The sequence below is a fragment of the Cupressus sempervirens genome, chromosome 5 (genome assembly GCF_028749045.1).
Source record: "Cupressus sempervirens isolate cs-2001-9-10 chromosome 5, ASM2874904v1, whole genome shotgun sequence".
NCBI lineage: Eukaryota > Viridiplantae > Streptophyta > Pinopsida > Cupressales > Cupressaceae > Cupressus > Cupressus sempervirens.
In genome coordinates this window covers 493,448,178-493,456,193 of record NC_143122.1, presented here as the reverse complement: position 1 = coordinate 493,456,193, position 8,016 = coordinate 493,448,178, and positions in this window count along the sequence as shown.

Sequence of the window (8,016 nt, the reverse complement as noted above, 5' to 3'; positions counted from 1 at the left end):
AAATATATACATGTTTAAAAATGGTAGTTGTGTTACTTTATATTCAGTTGAACATGTTAGATTACTTTCAATGAAAGTAAAGTATTCATGTATTTTCTTTTACATTTTGTAGATGTTAACATGTAGATTAATTAGATAGCAGTTACTTCTTTCTAGTTATAGTTAGATAATTGAGGTCATTGTCATCTGAATGAGAATAGTTGCTAGTTCAAATATTGATCAAAATTGATTAGGAAACTTGGTATGTTATAGGTAGTTCGATGGAAAGATGGTTCTCACTCCATGTCTTGTCTAGTAGTATATGTACTCATTTGTACAATCGACATATCATTTTGTTGTCGTTAGGGCATCCACTCTCTCCTCTATATCACTATAGATGATATTGGATATTATAGGCCGATGTATGGCTTTGAATCTCTGAATATATCTCTAAGGATGGGCATATTGTGGCACTACTCTTGGTCCACCCTATTATAAGCTAAATTGTCTTAGTACTTGGTCATGGTAGTATGACATGATCACATGACTCTGTCATCCCTCTAGAAATATCCTCCTCTATGAGTATCTAATTTCTAATGCAGTATCAAGCCACTCTGCCATCTAGAGGTATGGTCTCCATACCATATCATCTTTGCGCATGCAATCAAATATAACTCTCCAAAATAGTGTGTTTACAAACTACCACATCTCAACAAGAGGATTTGCATACACTCTCAGAAGGCTAGGATATAGTGCTATAGGAACTCTTTCTAGTCATGTGTATGCAAAATGCTTGAACAACCACACCTGTGAGAGTGTGCATACTATTAAGATATATCTCTGGTATTTGTTGAATCTTCTCAACTTTGAATACAGAGTAACTAACATACACCTACCCTATGCAAACAATGATTGATCTCTCTACACCTCTCGTACCAAATGTGTAAAATATGAAAGAACTATTGTCCCCTTGCCCTTTGGGGTCATAGTGCAGCTCAGTATGCAACATATCCACCATCTCAACAAACGAGTATCACTTGAAATGATATCATGTAGATCCATCCGGTCTTCTCTAGATCTAATCAATGATCTTTGTCCTATGCAATACTCCTCATCTACAAATATCTAATCTACATCTCTACCAACATAAGGCCTTACTAGAAGCCCTCTGATAGGTAAGAGGAGTATCTGGTATACATCCTCTTAGGCCATAGTGATATCTTTGGTGGGAAGATGGAATGTATAAGTGTCCTTGTTCCACTACTCTATTAGTGTCATAATCATGCCTTGATGGAATCTCAAGTATGGAATTTAGCCTACCCAGTATGAATCTTGATGTCCTCTTTGCTTGTGTCCATATTATCCTGGATAAAGTTCATTGTATGTTACATATGTTGCTCTCACAGAGACACTAGAACCTACAAATCACATCAAACTAGACATCAATATCATACCATGAGCCAACTTGCTCATTATGGATAGGGTCAACATCCTCCTGATCAGGGTTGACCTCCCTTGATCAGGGTTGACATCCCCTTGATTAGGGCCGACATGCATCATCAAGGTCGATCTGGCTAATAAAGGTCAACATTTTCTCATCTTGACAGTGTTATCCCAACTGATAATGTTGTTAACATATGTAAAAGAATCATATTCGTTATTATATTCTCATTAATGTAAAACTTTAATTGGTAAGACATTATGCTAATTTAGTAGAGTCCCATATCATTTGATTGATGAAGAGGATTTGAAGGAAGTATTATAAGTTAGAGTGATGATAACTATGGTATTCAATGGGTACTTAAATAAGTTAGACCTTGGCAGTGTAATGTTGATTTGATTGTTTTACAATCATACAATGTTTGTGAGAAAGTATTCAAGATTTTTTATGTTCAATTTACACTGACTAAACAACATGGTGAATGAAGGAACATGATATTAATAGAGATACTATGATTATCACCAAGCATCTGGAACAAAAGAGTTAATGTTTAGTGTTAATTGAGTCATTTCAATGTTAACCAAGTATTGTATTTCCTAAGTAAAGTTGTAGTGTTCACCAAGCCTAAATAGGAAGAACAAGTTAAGAAAAAATATAATCTAGGAGGCTGACAATTGATAAAAATCAAGACTACTTGAGAAGTCTAAAAGATAAGGATGAAGTCAATTATGAGATCAATGACTGAAGAAATTCAAAGAAGATATAATGGTGAAGATTTAACAATCTGAAATGGAAGAAGGAAGTCAATTTTTCAAGTGACTAAATTCAATGAATCTAACATCTACGATTATAATTAAGAAAAAAAAAAACCTAGAAGATTCTAGATAGGTAAAAGTTAGCTATGTAAGGGGATGAACACAATGTTTCTTGTTGTTGATCATTGGAGAACTGTTATTAATGCGAATTGAAGAAGATAAAAGGTGAACTGAGAAAAACAATACTCAGAAGATCAAGCAGAGGAAGTGTTAAGTGAAAGTGTGTGAATCAGCCAGAAAGAGATCACAAGGAAGAGACAGAGGGAAGTAGAGATTTGAACAAGCAAGGTAGTGTTAAAACCTAACAAATCACTTAACTGTTACTTTCATATCATTTTAGTAGATAAAATTTCTTAATTGAGTGGACATAACATGTCTTTGAATTCATATATAGTATCATCCAATAGTGATGTTTTGTAAGTCTTTTAGAGTAGGCCACTCTTTAGAAATGTCAAGGAGTGATAAGGTCTAGATGATCTTTGGTGAAAAACCTCTAAAAGGTCACACTAAAAATGTGCATGTAACCTTTAACAAGGTTGGCTACTAATAAAGCTCGCTTTAAAAGAGTGAAATTTGGATTTTTGGTTCTCGAGTGGCTTTTCCCTTTACAAGGTTTCCATGTTAAATATTTGTGTCAAATGTATGAATGCTTATTGTGTTACAAAGTTTATTTTCATGTCAATTGCTTAATGTTGCAACTCAATATATACTAGATGATTTCTCTAACGTATTTGGTATACTACGAAACAATGAGATAACAATTTGGTGAAAAAGGCTTACAAGTTTAATTTGAGATGTTGGATGTGATTACAAAGTTATTGATCTAAAATATTATGAAGTTTAAATTGGTACTAAAGTTTTTTAAGGCCTGTAGGATAACTAGATATGACTGATTCACACCCCCCCCCCCCCAAGTTATGTAGAAAATAGTTAGCCTCTCCTCTAAATATGAAATGTGCATCATAAAAGATTAAAATATGCATCAAAACAGTCAAAAACACACATATCAAGAAAAAAATCACTTTACACTAGCACTTATCTCAGGTTGCGGGTCATCAACTATTACAACTACTCTCAGAACCTCCATATACATTAGATCTAGCTTATTTTTCATCTATAGAACTCCTTCATTTCTTCAAGATATAAAGGAAACAAATGAATGGTAATAAATTCTATTTATATTGTTTTCAAACATAAATAAGGGTTACAATTAGAGTTTCCTTTCTATGCATTTGGAATAGGTATTCACTCTTTACATCATAAATTGAGCTAGATAACTCCACTTTTCTTTCCATCAAAAGAATAGGAATCATGATTCGATTATCTTCCATTTGAAGTTGGGTGAGATATATTTTGATAAAATCCTTATTAAGTTTGAAAGTCTATTTCATCAATCTACATTTCTAGTTCCTAAGATTAGCTATATCACCCTTTTTTACCTTTCTGAAAAGAGCAAGTCAAAATAGGGAGGCATATGGGCACCTATGAACCTCATAGAATCATTCTTAGTAAGATCTAGGTGATTTTGAACTTTCACTAACATGTGTTCTTTAAGATGCATGCACTAAGACTTTCTTGCAGGATCGTGACTTTTGGACCTTGCTATATCCTTTTTTCCTTTAATTCTTTTTCTTTACTTTAGATTGCATATTCACTTAGTGTCATATCTAGCTAACTTCGGTGCTAAATGTGCCATCTTAAATTAGATGAACTTCAATTTATAACCATTTAGCACCTATTCAATGTAATTTAAGGCAATTTTTTCATTTAAGATGTATTTATATCTTTGTCATATCTGCTTCTTAAATGGGATCTAGGTAGGACCTAATAAGTCCTCCTTGGTATTCCTATTCTATGATGCATAACTTGAGGTGGGATCTATTCATCTAGGTCCTCCCCTTTTCTATCATTTCAATCAACATATCACTTTTTTTGCACTGAAATGAGATTTCCTCATAATCTAGACCTAATTTTTGTATTCTAGGACTTGTTATGGAGTCTCGAGAGTTTTTGTACCTAGTTGTCAAGGGCACAATGTTCCCTCAATAAATTAGGGGTGAAATTCTCCCTTGATGGACCAATTAGGGCAGTAGTGCATCCCTGATCAGGTCCCATCTTGAGTCTTGGCAGTTGGTCCCTTCTCAGGGTTTGGTTTACAGTTGGGTTTTTGAGTTTAGTTGGCTTATGAGAGAAATTAATCTGAATCCTATATAAAAACCCTAAATTGCATCATTTGATATATATGAAAATTAAGTAAGCAAGAATACACATACTCAAGCAAGGTCAAGCAAACATATCTCATGTGGACATCCCAATTTATCGTAGCACATTTGCAAGTTGAAAGCAAGGAGGCTTGGAAATATCCTTTAAACCAAAAGAGTTCTTCATTTTTCTCTTCTCATTCTATCATTCAAGCATTCAAGATTCAATCATGGAGTAGAAAAATTGGATCATGAGCATGGCTTAGAGTACTTTACCCTTGGGGTCTTAGTATGCTAATAGGGGGCTTTACTAAGACAAACCCCTACATAGCCACTCAACATACATTCAGATATCTGTGTATCTCAAAAGGAAATACTAGTCATAGATCAAAGGTACCCTTTTCATCATTTATTGGAATTACAAAATCAAAATTAACATCACACAAATTTTATCAAGGGTGATCAGGCCACACTTTATGCATCAATGGTGATCGAGCTACCCTTGATCATCTAGTTTGCCCCTGATAGATCACCAAGCAATTTCTAGGTTTTAGCTATCTCACAGTTCAAGCCTAGATACAACTCTATTCATCTCTAGAAGCAACACAACACATAGAAATCAAGATTCAATTTTCTAAGATAAGTGTCTTTATCCCTCCTAGTTATTTCAATTTTTCATTTAGCACTTTCATTACTTTGCATATATTTTATAGATCTAGAAGTAATGAATTAAGATCTGAAGGGCAGGGTGTATTATTTTACCTATCTTTATAATTATTAGATCCTAGATGGTGTTGATCCTCCTTTATCCCTTGGATTGAATTAACCTATTAAGATTTAACACCTTTGAGGGTTGGTTTAAAAGAATATCTTTCCTTGGACTCAATCCTTTTGAGGTGTGTGTGGTTATGTGATGAACTTAGGTTTAGTTTTCTTGATTCACATTTCTCCCTACACAACACATGAGAGAAATAATGGCTATACCTCTCAAGTAGTAAAATTTTGAGTAGACTAATAGTGGGGAATGATAATGTTCATCAAGATATCTAAGTATCCAACCAAGACTAATCTAAGAACAATCTCCTCTCAAGCCCATATTAGGTGAATTCCCCTCAAACTTCTTGCTGAAACTATCAATTATTCTAACAAATACATCTCTAATCCAAGAGATATCAACATTACCACCATCTCTAAATATCCATGAGTGCCTATAACCAATCAATCCATGCCAACTTCAAATTTGACATAGCAATGTCATGAAGTATCCAACAAATGATCAATGAACTCAATACCAAGAAACCAAACAAATATCGATGTTAAAGTTCTAACAATGACCTCTAGAACATAAGCATGACAAAATAATATAAATTATCTCAACCAAAGAGACAACATGCTCCATATGAACATACCATAAAATCTCAAAACTCTAAATATGTATTGAGAGTATAACATGACATAATAATGAAACCATCCTAAAACCAAGGATAACATGTCAAATTAAAGCATAAACCACACCTCTACCAAGAACCATATGATTCCTTAGGATGCAACCATCTCCACACACCATGAAGATAACCACTTAGAATAAGCGCACCATGCAAATGTCAAAGATTTTTTTGCAAAAACAGGATCTAAGACATCCCCCAAGATTTGAAATCTCTCTCTCTCTCTCTCTCTCTCTCTCTCTCTCTCTCTCTCTCTCTCTCTCTCTCTCTCTCTCTTCCTCTCCCTCTCCCTCTCTCCATCCCTCTATCCCTCTATCTATCTATCTATCTATCTATCTATATCAATGTGAACAACTCTCACTTAAGTATGGTACCAAGTTACTCATGGAAACATAACATCCATATCCTACATGAAGATCATCTAAGTCTACACACACTCAACCAAAGTGTTAGTACCAAGTAAAATCAAAATCTCCAAACCAAGAAGATACAAACACAACTAGAAACCAATCTTGCACTGCCATGTCATCACTCTCACAAGCTACCACTAAACTATATATTCAAGCTATCCATGACATCATGATGAAAACCATCCTCTAACCATGAGAATCAACCAAGGCATCAAACCATCAAATAAATCAAAGTGCACATCATGGGCTCCTCAAAGACAATCAAATAACCATGATCCTCAACTAAGAAGATATTGTACCATAATCAAATTTGGAATCAATCAAATAACCATGATCCTCAACTAAGAAGATATTCTACCATGATCAAATTTGGAATCCAAACCAATGAACATCAATGAAGTATCTATATCACCAATCATGTCATACCAAATATTTATAACACCATGATCAATTCCATGAACTGAGCATATAACTCTCAAAGTGTCCAACCTTTCAACATAAAATAGTCAACCATAATCCTCCACCATTATTTTACTTGGTAACAACATCTCATTCCTTCTACATGAATACAAGTTAGAAAATCATGTCACTAAGGGCATAGACAACCCAAATCAAAGCAACCAATTTGAATATGCATCAATAATAAAATCAATGGGCAAAGACAACCCATATCCAAGCCATAAATATGACCTATAAGTATAGACCACTTACAATATTATACAACTTGTAGACCTAACAAGTCATCATACATATCCAAATCAAACACTAATAACCATGTAACTTACAAGAGACCAATTTGATATATAAATTGAGTATACAATGACATCAAATATGAAATCTCTAACATACAATGCCATAAACTCACAATTTTATCATAGTCAATATAAATCATAAACCATTCATATCAATATACCTATACCAAATCTGAACCAACATGTAGAGCTCTCCAAGATCTTTTCATTAACTATTTGAAATCTAAAATACGACTATGTATGCCCAAGTTATGCCCAAACCTATGCTAAAAATAAATAGCATCTAACTTTTAGGCTCATAAAACATGACAAAATGTCAATATCACATGATCAAACCTATACCAAAATGTAGTGCTCTAAAATAGCTTTCCAACAACTATAAGAAGTCTAAAACCCGACATCCCAACTAGAAGTTATGGTCATTTTAAAAAGATAAACTATTTTCTAATATAAACCTTTTTTTTGGTTGTAAAAGACGAAAAATTCTAACAAAATTAAATTTGATTGTCGTCATGGCCTACAACTTAAAAAGATTTGTATTTTCTCTTGACATGGCCAAACTAGAGCAAATTATGCATCAAAATTTATGGAAAAGAAAACCTAGATCTAATGGTGAGGTCTACTTTTTCCTAGGAGGTCATGTCTAGTGCAAGCTCCCTCCTAAAACCCTCATTTAAATAAAACATCCAAAAAACCCTTTTGACTAACAATTTCACATGCTCAAAATCATCAGGAGAGGGAGGTCAAGGGGAGAATACTGTGGATGCAGGTCAGATTGGGAAGGAACTTGATGGAGGTGGGGTACTTGGGGATCCAAGGGGGACCTAGGTTTGTGGTTGTTGTCAAGATTCCTACCATGTCATCACTCTCACAAGTTGTAATGACCCTTTTAGGTCATTAATTTTTTTCTTTTATTGTATCCTTTTTGTCGTATGTATTTTTCCTGGTCATGCAAATAAATACTTGTACCATT